Source organism: Pongo pygmaeus, chromosome 15 (genome assembly GCF_028885625.2).
Source record: "Pongo pygmaeus isolate AG05252 chromosome 15, NHGRI_mPonPyg2-v2.0_pri, whole genome shotgun sequence".
Classification (NCBI taxonomy): domain Eukaryota; kingdom Metazoa; phylum Chordata; class Mammalia; order Primates; family Hominidae; genus Pongo; species Pongo pygmaeus.
Window position 1 is genome coordinate 18952475 of NC_072388.2, and position 17237 is coordinate 18969711.

The 17237-nt window shown below is 41.4% G+C and overlaps 1 pseudogene; it reads right to left on the reverse strand.

Moving 5' to 3' along the window:
* Positions 1 to 304: 304 nt before the first annotated feature.
* LOC134738102 (ribonuclease pancreatic-like) lies at positions 305 to 1637 on the reverse strand (annotated as a pseudogene).
* Between the last annotated feature and the right edge of the window lie 15600 nt (positions 1638 to 17237).

Sequence of the window (17237 nt, forward strand, 5' to 3'; positions counted from 1 at the left end):
GAAGGACCCTATGATCCGGGACACGTACGGCCAGCCATCAGGAGGTTTTATGAGAGCAGCTGGTGGGAAGATCAGCCAGACGAGAAGGGGATTGTCTAGCAGCTTGGTTGGAACAAGCCTTTTCCAGAGAATTATTTCCGTAATTCAAGCTCCCTCCCAACCCTCCACTGCCACCTTATCCTCCACCAAAAGCCCTGACACTGTGGCAGGGATAGGGGACGTGGGGTTGGTGGGGAACAGGCTCTAAGAAAGACGCGGAAGCCTATACGTGTCTGAGAACAATGAGGGGTCCACGTGCAAGAGAAGAAGCATTTACAAAGAACACCTTGACAGTGCTGCAAAGATTTGAAGGCATAGGGTGCAAGTCACTCAGGTGCCGGTGTCAGGAGGAACCTAGCCATCCGGGTGAACAGGTGCCCCCTTCTTGCAGCCCACTCGCATGGGCCTGGTGGACTCCTTCTTATTTTTGGTAGTGGCAGTGAAGAGGTCAGGTCCCTGTGCTGGCAAAGCAGTCAGTGACGTTGACATCATGAGTACTGTTGTGGCAGCTGCACATGGAGGGGCTGTTGGTACAGGGCAGTGGTGGAGTTCTGCAGAAATCTGCTATGGTGGTCAGATTCTATGAATGAATGTGTGGATCTGCTTGCATTTACCCCTATAGATCAGCCAACGGCGCCTCATCATCACATCACAGTATCGGTGGTGTCCTCTAGGGACCCAAGAACTGGGGTTGTCTATATGTCGTGTCGAGAAGGGCAGGGCTGGAGTCAAGACAGTTAGGTCCAAAAGCAGGAAAAGGAGGAGGGTCCACATCAGATTCATGTTTCCTGTGAAAGCATTTCAAAGAAGAGCAGATTCAAAAGAACAAGCCACGATCCCTTGTCCTGTTCCTAAGAAGTCTTGGCCCAACACTTAATGTTCGCAGTTCTCCCCTCCTGCCTTTTCTACACTTATTCTTCGTGTACTCATGGCAACAAGTGTTCTCACATCCTTCTTCCACCTCCTTGTCAATAATAGAGATGGCTACAGCCCTCTCAACCCTTCATGGGATTGTCCTATGTACAAGGTTATTTCCAAACCCCAAAGTGATTCTTGCTCCTTACCTAAGCAGACCAGTTAAACTAAAAACTTTCATCTCTGAGGTGTTTGCATCTATCAGTCCATCTGATGCTCACCCATAGCCTTAAGATGAGGCAGGTATCATTGCCAACCCCTTTTTAGAGTGACTTAACTCAGAAGGGAATTGACAGATCCATATGACCTGCATCTTAGAAAATATTTTCACTCCCTTAAATACAAATGTCTGTTTAAACGTTGTTTTTAAAAATGTGAGCATTTCAATTCTAAGGGAGTAGAGTTTGTGTTTCCCCGACATATGTCTCTGTCTCAAAATAAAGATTCCCAACTCTTCCATGTATAGAGCCCATCTTCCAGAAATGTTCTAATTCTTGGTGATCAGGGATTCTGGGTGACTGGGTGTGAGCTTTCTGTCTCTAGGTCTAATATGTGACTCTTTTTTTAAATACCTGGGAGTTCCAGGAAAGGGTTTTCTGCAGACCAGATGACATCCACAGAGATGGATATTTTCCTCTCAGAGGTGGATACTCCTAGTAGAAATGGAATCCCCGTTGCCTCTCTCCTTCCTCTAATCTTGTAGAAATTTCATTGTGGATATTTTCTTCCCAGAGGTTAGGGTGCAGGCCATATGGAAAACCCTTAGGCCTGTCAATGATCTTAAACAGATTACCAGGTAATACTAATTGTATTCTTACTATTGCACACCTAAAATATTCACCAGCATCACACAGAGTGCCTATGACATCACTGCAAATATGCAGAAACTTGGAGCTCGGTGTCTATCATAAGCTTTCTATTGGAGCTTGGCAAATCACCTTATCCTTCTACTCCTCATCTCTAAAGTGAAGATGGTAGACAAAAGATCCCTTTCAGCTCTGACATTCTGTATTTTTGTATACATTACTGTGTGTTTGGGTTCACGTGTGATTTTGTATATATGCATATTGGCTTATACATGTTCAGGTTAGGAGAAATACTTAGTCTGCAAATTGAGTTTCCATTTCAGAATTGTTAATTTAATTAAGTGTAGTTTTTCTTTAAAGCAGTTGTTAGCAAGGTCAAAAAAATTGAATCACTATTATGTAAAGATTACAGCATAATCTGTTTTTGTCTCCACCATTAAAGTTATACGGGTTTTTTGGTGTTTGTTTGTTTGTTTGTTTGTTTTTGAGACCGAGTCTGGCTCTGTCACTCAGGCTGAAATCCAGTGGCGCAATCTTGACTCACTGGAAACTCCGCCTCCCAGGTTCAAGCAGTTCTCTGCCTCAGCCTCCTGAGTAGCTGGGATTACAGGCATGGGCCACCATGCCCAGCTAATTTTTGTATTTTTAGTAGAGAAGGGGTTTCACCATCTTTCCCAGGCTGGTCTTGAACTCCTGACCTCATGATCCACCAGCCTCGGCCTCCCAAAGTGCCAGGATTACAGGCATGAGCCACCATGCCCGGCCATATTCATTTATTTATATTTATTTTTATGTATTTATTTATTTTGAGATGGACTTTCACTCTTGTTGCCCAGGCTAGAGTGCAATAATGCTATCTCAGCTCACCACCACCTCCGCCTCCCAGATTCAAGCGACTCTCCTGCTGCACCCTCCCAAATAGCTGGGATTACAGGCATGTGCCACCACGCCCAGCTAATTTTGTACTTTTAGCAGAGACAGGGTTTGTCCATATTGTTCAGGCTGGTCTCGAACTCCTGACCTCAGGTGATCCGTCCGCCTCAGCCTCCCAAAGTGCTGGGATTACAGGCGTGAGCCACTGAGCCCAGCTGAAATTATATATGTTTTTATTGAAGGAGAAGCTACTTGGAACTCCAGTCTGTATTTCAGTAAGGCAAGGGAAGAAATTAGTACGTACATTTTTCAGAACTCCAAAATCAGCTAAATTTAGGGACCTGCTAATGAGGGTGATAGGAGGAGTTGCATATACAGTCTATCAACAAGGTGTGATGTAGTAGATTTCATAATTTTTTTGTCTTAATAGGTCTCCTGAGCAGATAGGCCTCAAAAACCTTTTATATAATTAAGCAAAACTGACTAATCCATGGCAAGAAGCTGAGTTGAGATCTAATACCTAGATTTTAACATCCTTGACTTCTATCTGATTTGTAATTGGCCAAGCTGCCAAGAAAAGAGAAATGAACTCCTTTTTTTTTCTTTTGAGATGGAGTCTTGCTCTGTTGCCCAGGCTGGAGTGCAGTGGCGCGATCTTGGCTCACTGCAACCTCCGCCTTTTGGGTTCAAGCAATTCTCCTGCTTCAGCCTCCCAAGTAGCTGGGATTACAGGAACTCCCCACCATGCCTGGCTAATTTTTGTATTTTTAGTAGAGACAGGGTTACACTATGTTGGCCAGGATGGTCTCGATCTCTTGACCTTGTGATCTGCCCACCTCAGCCTCTCAAAGTGCTGGGATTACAGGCATGATACACTGCACCCAGCCAGAAATGAACTCTTTTTGAACTTCATGCTCAGTTATTCTTGTTTAATTCACACAACAATTCTGACAGGTATTTATTGTTATGACCACTTCTATGGATTTCATAATTTCTTATGTTTATAGCCTCACGTAACAGGCCATTATGTTTATAATATCCAATCTGCTGGTGATGTGGTTTGGATCTGTGTCCCCACAAAATCTCATGTCAAATTATGGTCCCCAGTGTAGGAGGTGGTACCTGGTGGGATATGATTGGATCATGGGGGTGGATTTCTCATGAATGGTTTAGCACCATCCTCTTAGTGCTGTTCTTGTGATAGTGAGTTAGTTATGAGATTTGATTGTTCAAAAGTGTGCAGCACCTCCTCCCTGTCTCTCTTGCTTCTGCTCCCACCACGTGAGACACCTCGCTCCCCCTTTGCCTTCCACTGTGATTGGAAGTTTCCTGAGGCCTCACTAGAAGCAGAAACCACTATGCTTCCTGTACAGCCTGCAGAACAGTGAGCCAATTAAACCTCTTTTCTTTATAAATTACCCAGTCTCAGATATTTCTTAATAGCAATGCAAGAATGGACTAATATAGCTTTTATGCTCTGTTTGTCTGAGTACTATGAAAAAAGTCTTATTACTCATAAGTAGTAGAGCTGTGATGTAAAACAATGTCCTGTATCTTAACTTTTTGAAGAGAATATGTGGCAGACAGCAGGATAAGGCAAGATTCAGAAATTTATTCTGCAAAAAAAAATGTGTCCTTATTCTGAAGAGACAGATGCCTTCATAGTGTGAGAGACTAACCTAGTCCTCCAAAGATAACCAAGAAGAAAAAAACCACACTACCTAAAGTAATAAGTAGTTGTGATTAGTGGCAGTTATGGAAGAATGTATAGCTTAGCCAACAAATATTTACCACATGAGGAGATTTAGTTTAAGGCAAATACGTTTGCTTAACTGACAACGTATTCTAATAAATTGAACACAGTAGGATGTTTTACGGAAATATGAAAACTTGCCACGAAAGCAGAAATGAGACTATATAGAGCAGTTTCACAAGATTTGCCCAACACTATCTGGAGGAGACAGACCTTGTATCTGACAGCCTTTAGCTTTCTGGTCATTGTGGCATGGGCTAGTTCATAAAGCTTTTCCGGGGCATTGATGAAACATCCCTCAAGACCACTTGCTTCTCTTTACTCTGATTAAATAATCTTCATACAGCATTTTGATAACTGGTGTATCCTCACCAGTACTACTGTGTATTACTAGCACAGAAGACAAAATATCATTGAAATAGAGAGTCTTCAGAAGTAAACTATGAACAATGGCGATTTACTAAATCTCATAATGCTGGCGTTTCTAACTGGTGAGGAAATAATGAATTGTTCAATCAATAGCACTTAGACTATTGGTGATCCATTCAAAAAAATAAGACTATATCCCTCTCTGATAACATAGAGTTTTTTTTGTTTCATTTTGTTTTGGTTTTTTTTTCTTTTTTGAGACCGATTCTCACTCTGTTGCCTAGGCTGGAGTGCGGTGGCTTGATCTTGGCTCATTGTAACCTCTGCCTGCCAGGTTCAAGAGATTCTCATGCCTCAGCCTTCCGAGTAGCTGAGACTACAGGCATGAGCCACCACAACTGGCTAATTTGCATTTTTGGTAAGGATACGTTTTCACCATGTTTGTCAGGCTGGTCTCAAACTCCTGACCTCAGGTGATCCACCCCCCTCGGTCTACCAAAGTGCTGGGATTTACAGGCATGAGCCACTGTGCCTGGCCATCATAGAGTTTTAAAATTGGAAAAGAGGAAACAAAACTGTCACTATTTACAGATATAATAGTATACATTGAAAAATCTGAAAACAATGTGTTGGGACTCAGAAACAATACCTCAAATTATGGTGCTTTGGAACAAGGGGCACTCTGGGCTTTTTCTGTTGCTTGTTTTTAAATTTTTAAAAAATATTTGTGTGGGTACAAAGTTGGTGTATATATTTATGGAGAACATGAGCTATTTTGATACAGGCATCCAGGGCCTAATCACATCAGGGTAAATGGGGTATCCATCCCCTCAAGTATTTATCCTTTATGTTACAAAGAAGCCAATTGTACTCTTTTAGTTATTTTAAAATGTACAATAAAATTATAATTGATGATAGTCACCCTATATTTGTGCTATCAAATACTAGATCTTATTCATTCTTTTTTTTTTATTTTTATTTTATTTTTTTTTTTTTTTGAGACAGAGTCTTCCTCTGTCACCCAGGCTGGAGTGTAGTGCCGTGATCACAGCTAACTGCAACCTCTGCCTCCTGAGTTCAAGTGATTCTCCTGCCTCAGTCTCTCAAGTAGCTGGGATTACAGGCATGCACCACCATGCCCAGCTAATTTTTGTATTTTTAGTAGGAACGGTGTTTAGCCATGTTGGCCAGGCTGGTCTCCAACACCTGACCTCAGGTGATCTGCACCCCTCAACCTCCCAAAGTGCTGGGATTACAGGTGTGAGCCACCACGCCCGGCCTAATCATTCTGGTTTTTTTACCCATTAACCATTCACTTCCCTCTCACCCTCCAATGCTAAGGTCTTTGAACTAAAGAAAATGAAAGGGTGTTAGAATCAGCCTCAGAACCACGGACTTTCTTAACGTCTCCTGTTTTGCCCCCAAGTGCAGGATGAAACTCTTCCTCTCTGAAGTTACCTTATCCGAAGCTCCTCCAGAAAGAACCCAGTGGTCTTTGGTCACCTCCCTGAGACTTTCTTAACCAGGGAGGATTAAACTCACAGCAGAAAGTAAGACTGAGGGATGTCACCACACCTAGGCAGACTTTGTCAGAAGCTGTTGTCTATTCTTTGTCATACTCCAAAGAGTTTACAAAGAGTATAATTTACAAACTATGGTAGGTTCTTTAGGCCCATTCAACTCTCCTAAAAATAATTTCCTACTCCTCAAAATTGCCTACATTCCCCCATCTCTCTCTCTCCTGTGAAGAAGGGTATATAGATTCTGAACCTCGCTGGGTTACTGGGTAGTCACTCTCTCATCGTTCCCCCATGAATACAATAAACTTTCCTTTTTCTCCAGTGAATCTACAGTCGGTTAATTTCAGCAAACTCAAACCTTAAAGGAAAAGGGAAATTCCCCTTTGCCCCTAACATGCAAATTAATTATTTAGATTAATAATTGCTAGATATAAAATTGGCATATGGTTTATTTATTTTTATATTTCAGCACAAGGGAGGGAAAAATGACTTCCTTCTACCCTTTTAGGTTTTTTGTGGCTGGGCTACAAGTTAAATTACATAAGACGGATTAACACCAGAAAAACTGTATTTAATTATGTGTGTATACATAGGAGTCCCACAAAAATATAAGACTCAAATAAAGGCCAGATGAATAAAGCTTATATAGCATCTTAAGCTACAGAAAGAAACAGAAGCTTGGGGCTTCTGGAGGGTGGTGGTGCAAGTTATGGGAGCATGAGAGGAGGAAACACATAGTAAATACATGGTAAATAAAGGTTGCCTTGTTATGCAGATAAGAGTCTCTCAGGGGATAAAAATTGCCTTGGAGCAGCTCTCTTCCTGATCAAAACACCTTTACCAATGAAAATTTCTTTTATAGATCTGAATTTCTTTTACAAAAGGGCAGCTTTTCAGAGCTAACCCCTGTGCGGGCAGTTTTTCTAAATAAATAGTTAATAATCAATATGCTAGAGAGGAATATTTTGGAGTGATGTGTTCTGAGCCCTAACCCCAGCAACAGGCAGAAACTGAAATGTTAAAATGATACAATTTGCAATACTATTAAAAATATTAAGTTCATAAGGAGAAAAAATGGGAAAAGATAAAGAACTTTACGGACAAAATACAAAACTTTATTGTGAGACATTAAGGTAAATAGAAAGGTATAGCATGTTTATAGATTGTAAGACTCATTAATTTAGATATATCAATTTTTCTGCAAATTGACCTATAGATTTGTAATTGCCTGATGAGTTCTTCCTGCCTGCTGCACAGACAGAATCAGTTCACTGAGACCACGGAGACAGAGTTCTTACTCAAATCACTCTCCCAGCAGTCTTGGAGGCTAGCGGTTTTTTGGTTTTTTTCTTTTTTGGGTTTTTTTTTGATAGAAAGTCTCACTCTCTCACCAGGCTGGAGTGTAGTGTCATGATCTCGGCTCCCTGCAACCTCCCCCTCCCGAGTTCAAGTGATTCCCCTGCCTCAGCCTCCCAAGTAGCTGGGACTACAGGCACGTACCAACACGCCTGGCTATTTTTAGGTATTTTAGTAAGACAGGGTTTCATCATGTTGGCCAGGCTGATCTAAAACTCCTGACCTTGTGATCCACCCGCCTCGGCCTCCCACAGTGCTAGAATTATAGGTATGAGCCACCACGCCCAGCCAGGAAGTTAGGGTTTTTCAAGGATAGTTTGGTGAGCAGGTGGCTAGAGAATGGGTGCTGCTGACTGGCTGGGGATGAATTCAGAGGGGTGTGAAAAACAATCCTCATAGGCTGAGTCTGCATCTGGGTGGAACCACAGGACTGGTTGAGTTATGAGTCCTGGTTCCATAGGTTGCCAGAATGCAAAAATCTGAAAAAGCATCTCAAAAGACCAACCTTAGTTTCCACAGTAGTGATGTGATCAGCAGGAGCAACTGGAGAAGTGACAAATCTTGTGACCTCTGGCCACGTGACCCTTGAGCAGAAAGGGATTATAGAAAATACATTTCATCAGAATTCAGGCACCTCTCATAATCCTAACCTTGCAGACTTTCACTAGTTTTACAAAGTTTTGGGAAAGGCTACTATCATCCTCACTTTAAATTTCAACTATAACTTCCACCCGAAGTAGCTTGGCATATGCCCAGGAATGACCAAGGACAGCTTGGAGGTTAGAAGCAAGACGGAGTCAACTATGTTAGATTTCTCTTACTTCATGATATTTGCAAGGGCAGTTTCAGATTTAGAACAATTCCAATCAAATTCTCAACCAAGTCTTTGTTTGCTTATTTTGGGAACTTACTGATTCTAGAGGATATATAGATGTATAAGAATAGCAAAGACACCTTCAAAAAAACAAACTAAAAAACAAGGTGAGAGAGTTTGTTCTACCAGAGTATATATAAAACGGAAAACAGTATCTTGTTACATAAAAGCCTAGTATTGCTCATTGACAGGCAGCCTTGTTCCATGTGTTATTCAGAGACACAGTTTACTTCCATCTTCTGGTTCTGTCATTTCCTCATCCATTTCATGTAGCTGGCAAACAGAATAGAAGGGGGAGAAGCACACTTTCTTAACTGCCTTGGCCATTTTTCACTGGCATGGCCTTCAGGCAGGGAACTATAGTTCCTACCTGAGTTATCACTTCTCAGCATCAATCCTACACCATGCAAGGGTTAGCATAAGCCTGAGGGCAGCTAGTTACTACGGCCACAGCAATGTAAATGGTGTTGCCAGTTTCATCTTTGTCACAGATAGGACAAGAATAGATGCAGTACAGTTGAAATATGAAAGTAGAGAGAAATCTAACACAGAGTTTCCCAAAAATGAGTTAGATGAGACCCAGGAGCTTGTGCAAACTCTCATCAGTGATTTACACCAGTGTCAACAAACTTGCAAGGAGAAAAAACGGTCAGTCCCAAAACTGGACCTAAAACACTTTATCTTCTTATTAGAAAACAGCAGCAACATTAATAATACTATACTGCAATATCATATTTAGACATATGGGCCAGAGAAGTGGGATTTGGAAATTAGCAATGAGTCCTAGAAGGACATTGATAATTGGGTATTAGCTGCTCAAGAGATGCTGAGTAACCAAAAGAAGAGCTATCATGCAGGACAGCCTAAAAATATCATGTGAGCACACATTTAAGGAAGCCTACCCTGTGCCAGAACAGGGCTGGGAGATGGACACAAAGATAACCAAGACATAGCCCTTTCTCTCAAGAACTGTAAGTCCAGTGGTTCTGGTACCAGAGGGGGAGGACCCCCTCTTAGCAGGTGCAAAGGTGGGTAAAGTGATGATGGAGCTGTGGCCCACTGGAGGACAATGCAAGTACAGACATCGGGATGGGGAATACTGGTTGTGTGGAGATGAGCTAGTCTTTTTGAAAACCATATTCCTGTTTTATTTGAAAAACCAATCCTCCACCTTGCTGCAGTCTGTGTCTTGGATGGACTGGCTCCACCCCAGCTCCACTAATGAGCTACTCAGTGTGTGTGTCTCATTAGATGAGATGGGCACTTGTCCCAGTCAGAAACCTTTGCTAGGAATATTGGGAGATGAAGGCAGGACTTCATCTTGAGAGAATGGAAGATGTGGAGTTGCTGCTGTCATCTTACAGATATACAAGGAACATCTGCCTGATAGTGGGACTATGAGAGAGGAGAAAGAAACAGGAAAATACAGAGAAACCATGTACTGTTTTCATCATCTAAGTTCTGATAAACTGCTCATTAAGCCATAACAGTTCGTTATTGCTTAGGATAGTTTAACGGTACATTCAGGTTCTTAGACCATCAGAAAAGATCAAGTACTTCGGAGTAAGGGGTTTCAGTTGTGGTAAGTGGCCGAAAGAAGATTACAGTGAATTTTGGATTAGAAATCCATGAGTGTCATTTATTCATTTTCATATACGTCGCCTTTAATTTAATTTAATTTTTAAAAATGTATTATTATTTTCTTTTCTTTCTTTTCTTCTTGGTAGAGACAAGGTCTTGCTATATTGACCAGGCTGGCCTTGAACTCCTGGGTTCAAGTGATCCTCTCACCTTGGTCTCCCAAAGTGCTGGGGTTCCAGACATTAGCCACCACACCTAGCCATGGGTAGCATTTTAAAATAAAGTAGTCAAAATAGATCTCCTTGAGAAAATTATTATTATTATTATCATTATTATTATTGGACACAGAGTCTAGCTCTGTCGCCAGGCTGGTGTGTAGTGGCGCAATCTCAGCTCACTGCAACCTCCGCCTCCCAGGTTCAAGTGATTCTCCTGCCTCAGCCTCCCGCGTAGCTAGGATTACAGGCAAGTGCTGCCATGCCCAGCTAATTTTTGTATTTTTAGTAGAGATGAGGTTTCACCATGTTGGCCAGGATGATCTCAATCTCCTGCCCTCATGATCCGCCCACCTCGGTCTACAAAGTACTAGAATTACAGGTGTGAGCCACCACGCCCAGCCGAGAAAACTATTTTTAGGCAAAGACTTAGACAGAGAGAGGAAGTTAGCTATGCACATTGTGGGTGTGGTGTGGCTAGGGTGGCCCTGAGGTAGGGATACGCTTCGTGTCTTTAAGGTACAGCTAAGAAGCCAGAGAACTAGAGCAACTTGATTGGGAAGAAGAGTAGGAGATTAGTTTTGAAAAGCAAATGGTTTGGGAATATGAATCATGTAAGAGCACATGAGATTTTATAAGGATTTCATTTTACTCAAAGTGAAATAAAAAAGCACTAAAAGATTTTGAGTAGAGTTTCATGACCTGACTTGTGTTTTAAAAGGACCCTCTAGCTGCTTGGGCTATCAGTGGTGGAAGCAGGAAGGCCAGTGAGAATGCTTTTCCCGTCATTCTAGTGAAAGGTGCTGGTGGCTCAGAACAGTGGTAGCAGTGAAGCCCACGAGAAGTGGTCAGATTCTGTGTGTGATTTAAAGGCAGAAACAGACTTCCCTGACAGGCCGGATGTGGGATATAAGAGAAAAGAAGATTATTCAAGAATTAGAGACGATGGACTTACCTTCTCCTGAGATGAGGAATACTGAGGGAGGAACAACTTCGGGGGAAGAGTAGGAAAGATGATCAGTGTTTCCTGGGGACATACTAGGTTTGATATAGTTATTAGACATTTAAGAAGAAATGTCATATAGGAAGTTGCTGTACAAGTATAGGGTTCAGGAGAGAGAGGTGTACTGAAGATTTGGGCATTGTTAGAAAATTGATGATGTTAAAAGTGTAGAGGTAGAAGAAGTATGATATCTCTCCTCCCTCCTCATAAGGCTCTGACACTCCTACAGCAAAAGACAGGATAAAAAGAGAAAAGCATAACAAATTTACTTAAAGTTTTATGTGACTCAGAAACCTTCAGAAATGAAGACCCAGAGACCCAGACAAAACTGTCCAGATTTATGCTCAGGTTCAATGAGGGATGAACAGCCATGTAGCAATGTAATTGGACAAAAAGCGTATGATTTGATAGTAACAGGCTGAGGAAGGAACCCAGCATGGCCTGTCTGTTTAGATTTGTCTTGGCCTCTCTGTATAGCAATTCTCCCTCCCAGCTATACAGCAAGATCCCCTCTGGAATCAGTCATATGACCTACTATCAGACAAGGTAGGTCAGGTAATTTCTTTATGGCCAGCTCCTACACAGAATGGCAGAGGGAAGACTAGAGTAATATTTCTAGATTTTATGGGTGATCTGGGGAGAGGGGAGCAAGAGGCTGGAAGGCAGGAGAAGGTCAGAGAGACCTTGGCTCTGGAGGCTGCTTCTGAGGCCCTCCAATCTCCTTTATTTCAAAGAGTTCAGCATGCCAAAGTGCCATACTTTGGAGTATAGTGTGCTGAGCCCCAACAAAAGCCATGAGATTAGATATGATTATGAAGAGAGTGCATGTGTCCATAGAAAAGAAAGAATAGCTAACCCCTCGGAATCTCCACCATCAAGAGGCTGGAGAGAAAGGGGAAGAACTAATGAAGATGACTGAGAACATGAGTCCAGGGATGTAGGAGAAATAATCAGGAAAGGGTGGGGTGCTGTAACTCAGCACACATCCTTGACAAGAGTGTCTGCCTTGAAGGCACCAGGCCTGAGCTCACCAGACTTTTCATCCTGTTTCTGTCACAAGAAGATCATTCTCAGGTCAGCTTCATCAAGGAGCAGGGAGCAATCAACTCTGTCAAATCCTGCTGAGCATGGAAAGTTAACCCTGTCAGGGGAGAAATGTCTTACTTCAAGTGCAAAGGCTTCCCTCATGACCACTGTTGACAGGGTGGAAGAGTCTGGGCAATTCATTGAAGAGATATCCAAATTTCTGGGTCTAGAGAAAAACAATCTTGTCCAGGAGGTGAACAGGAAAAGGGTCCACATCTGAGTCATGTTTTCATCTCAGTGGAGGGAATAAAAAGAGAGTAGGGCATCTGTGTCTCAGTGCCTGGAGATACTGTTCTCTTTTTTTAATTATTATTATTATTATTATTATTATTTTATTATACTTTAAGTTCTAGGGTACAGGTGCACAACGTGCAGGTTTGTTACATATGTATACATGTGCCGTGTTTGTTTGCTGCACCCATTAACTCATCATTTACCTTAGGTATTTCTCCTAATGCTATCCCTCCCCCACACTCCCACCCAACGACAGGCCCTGGTGTGTGGTGTTCCCGCCCTGTGTCCAAGTGTTCTCATTGTTCAGTTCCCACCTATGAGTGAGAACGTGCAGTGTTCGGTTTTCTATCCTTGTGATAGTTTGCTGAGAATTATGGTTTCCAGCTTCATCCATGTCCCTACAAAGGGACTCATCCTTTTTTATGGCTGCATAGTATTCCATGGTGTATATGTGCTACATTTTCTTAATCCATCTATCACTGACGGACATTTGGGTTGGTTCCAAGTCTTTGCTATTGTGAATAGTGCCGCAATAAACATACATGTGCATGTGTCTTTATAGCAGCATGATTTATAATACTTTGGGCATATACCCAGTAATGGGATCGCTGAGTCAAATGGTATTTCTAGTTCTAGATCCTTGAGGAATCGCCACACTGTCTTCCACAATGGTTGAACTAGTTTACACTCCCACCAACAGTGTAAAAGCATTCCTATTTCTCCACATCCTCTCCAGCACCTGTTGTTTCCTGACTTTTTAATGATCGCCATTCTAAGTGGTATGAGATGATATCTCACTGTGGTTTTGATTTGCATTTCTCTGATGGCCAGTGATGATGGTGTTCCCCTATTAATCATATCCCAGACTTCAGTACTTCTCACATTTGTCTCCATCTCCCTTCACTCCTCTAAGGACCCACCTGAGCAACTCACTTCACCACATCCTCCTTCCCTCTTATACATTCATCTCCATATCATTCTCTCTTTTCTTTTCTTTTTCTTTTTTTGAGACAGAGTCTCGCCCTCTTGCCCAGGTTACAGTGCACTGGCGCAATCTTGGCTCACTGCAACCTCCACCTCCCAGGTTCAAGCAATTCTCCTGCCTCAGTCTCCCGAGCAGCTGGGATTACAGGCACCTGCCACCACTCCCAGATAATTTTTGTATTTTTAGTAGAGATGGAGTTTTAGCATGCTGGCCAGGAATGTCTCAAACTCCTGACCTGAAGTGATCTGCCCACCTCGGCTTCCCACAGTGCTGGGATTACAGGGGTGAGCCACCATGCCTGGCCCCTCTCTCTTTTCTTTCTTCCCATTTCACTACTCTGGCCCAACAGGTTTTCTTGGAAGTTTATACTGATTACAGATATACTCTTCTCATTTTTTACAGCTTTAATTGAGGCATAATAGATAAATAAAACTTGTATATATTTAAGATGTACAAGTTGATGTTTTGCTATACAAAAGCATTGTGAGATAATCATAATAATGAAGCTAATTGACATATCTATCATCTCACATAGTTATCATTTTCTTTTCTTTTTGTGTGTTGAGAACACATGTGGTCTACACTTTTAGTAAATTTCAAGTATGCAATACAGTATTGCTAACTATAGTCATCTTGCTAAACACTACATCTCCACACCCATCTCAGTTTTGAATTGTACAAATAGAATACACATAGTACTAACATAATTCTCAAAGTAAAAAGATATTTTCTTTTCTTTCTTTATTTTTTTTTTTTCTTGAGACAGGGTCTCTCTCTATCGCCCAGGCTGGAGTGCAGTGGCATGATCTCGGCTCACTGCAACGTCCGCCTCCCGGGTTTAAGCAATTCTCATGCCTCAGTCTCCCAAGTAGCTGGGATTACAGGCACCCACCACCACGCCCAGCTAATTTTTGTATTTTTAGTAGAGACAGGGTTTCACCATGTTGGTCAGGCTGGTCTCGAACTCCTGACCTTAAGCGATCTATCTACCTTGGCCTTCCAAAGTGCTGAGATTACAGGTGTGAGCCACCGTCCCTGGCTGCAAAAAGATATTTTCTAATACTCAGTTCAATCATTAATTTTTTTAGTGTGCTTAACAAATCACTCTACCATTACTCTTCCTCAGTTGGAAACTGAGGGGTTTGGTATAAATGTCTTCAGAAGTTCCTTCCAGCTCAGACTATTTAGAAATCCAATACTCTGGAGTGCGTGTGTGTGTGTGTGTGTGTGTGTGTGTGTTTGTCTGTAGGAAAAGATGTAAAGAAAATTTGGTTGACATTTGTGCACTGTTTGTCTGTGTAAATCTGATTTTCCTAAATCATTACGAATTTAGGCAGAAAAAAGCATAATTATCTGAAATAAAATTACTATATTCAGATTACATCATTATTTTTAAACTATGCAAAAAAAAAAAAAAAAACACACACACACACTTGTAACCAATTTCACTGTAGAGAAGATGTGAGGTCCTGTCATTTAGAACTGTTATTTAATGGAGCAAGAGAAAACATTAGCGTAAAGACTATGGGATGATTTCAAGCCCCTGAGATCTAGATTAGAGGACCGGTTAATAGCCTGGGAGATATCTCTCAGTCAACAAACAATAATGTAGTAGTTCCTCTTCTTGGCTATCTCCCTTCCCTTCGCCTACCTCCAGTCTAATAGGTGATCAAGGGGCCCAAAACTCATTACATCCAAGAGGAAGCTTTGTTTGGCAGGTGCTATCTAGCCAAGAAAATCTCAGCATCACTGAACATTTACATACATTGTAATTTTTCACTAAGCATTGGGAAAAAAGAAGGAACCCAACACCACATGGGGGTAGCCATTTCATTCAAGGCATTTTTTTAAGACTCACAACAGGACTATCTTGTAGGTAATCCTCGTCTCTACTTTTTTAGAGACACCATAGACTTTCATTTGTGCTCAGGATGCAGGGTGTCCCACCATCAGACTTACTAGGTCTGTGTATTTGTGATATAAGAAACAAAGAATGTTAACATTTCCCTGGTAGAAAAGAGAAGATAAGTGCCTTGTTTGAGGTCCCGTGTGGGTGAATAGCAGAGTTTGGAGTCAAACTCTAATCTATTTTTTTAAGTCCATTACTTTAGATGGACAACCAAGCTTGTTCCTCTTAAGAGAAGGATGTGAGCCAAATAGGAGATTCAAAGAGATGGAGTAAGGGATGATGCTCCATGAAGGAAAATATCCTGGTTTCAAAGCAAGAGCATGTCTTGACAGAGTAAGAGGCCAAGAATCCCTTTGAAGAAAAGGTACCATTTACTAAAAAATATCAGTCAGAGTGACTATTGTTGAGAAATAAAGGAATTATCACAAATTGAGAAATGTAGGCAAGTAGGCTGTTGACTTCGGCAAGCCCAACTCTCTATCTCAGGGTTTCCCAGACATCAGGCATCCCTGGACCATGCCCCCGTTCCATTTGTACTATTGACTAATATTATCTGTTTTATTCACTCTTACATTTATATAACATGGTCCTAAGCAATAATATGCATAACATTATGGACTAATGTGTTAATTATTCACTCCCATTAAAAGAAATGCATAACAATGAACAATTTTTACTATTTATGTGTACTTTCTAACATCAGTCACTTCACTTTCCACCTGTTGTACATATTTCATAATTTTGTGTTCAGTTTCATCTATGGCTGTAAATTAAACAATTCTACCTTGGAAAATATTTTCACAGAAGAATAAAGGATCCAAGGACAGTAGAAAAAAGTGAAGCTCAAGGTCAATGATTTGGCCAAATTCATCAAATTCTGTATGAAAGAGACTAAATTGTGCAAGTACTGTATTTTTATCATGAAAAGGTGCTCTAATTATTTGCTAAGACAGTTCCTCAAATTTACCACCAAACTGATGGAAAACCTAGTTTTCATGATGATCTATTTCCCTTTGTTCTGACTTCACAAGTAAATGCAAGATGTTAAAAGGTGATTTCTTCTATCTCAAATTGGGAAGGGTCCCTGAGAAACAGCGGCCCTGTCAAAATGACTTGCTGTCCACCTAAGCAGCACTTGGTCAAAAAGAGACAAAAACCTGAGCTCTAGTTCTAATGCCTTCACTTTGGGAAATAAGGAAAGGAAACAAGCATACTGTCTCATCGTAAATACCACAGAGAAGATAGCGCAGTAACGGATACTACACTAACACCTTGATTTATAAGACTGATCGTCCTCATCAAGACTTTTTTTTTCCTTTTGCAATGTTTTATGCTACATATTTCATTATTTCATACACACACATACACACAAAAATTAACACATTAAACTTCCCCTACAAACCAATGTATGTGTTGTCGTATTTTACAGATTATAAAACGGAGGCATAGAAATGATGAATAACTGTCCAACTCTTTTTTTTTTTAAATCTTTTTAAAGAGACAGGATCTCGCTCTGTCTCCCAGGCTGGAGGGCAGTGGCGCAGTATCGGCTCACTGCAGCCTCTGACTCCCGAGTTCAAGTGATCCTCCTACCTCAGCCTCCTGAGTAGCTGGGATTACAGGTGAACCCCACCATGCCTGGTTAATTTGTGTGTGTGTGTGTGTTTTGTTTGTTTGTTTGTTTTGTTTGTTGGTTTTGAGACAGAGTCTCACTCTGTC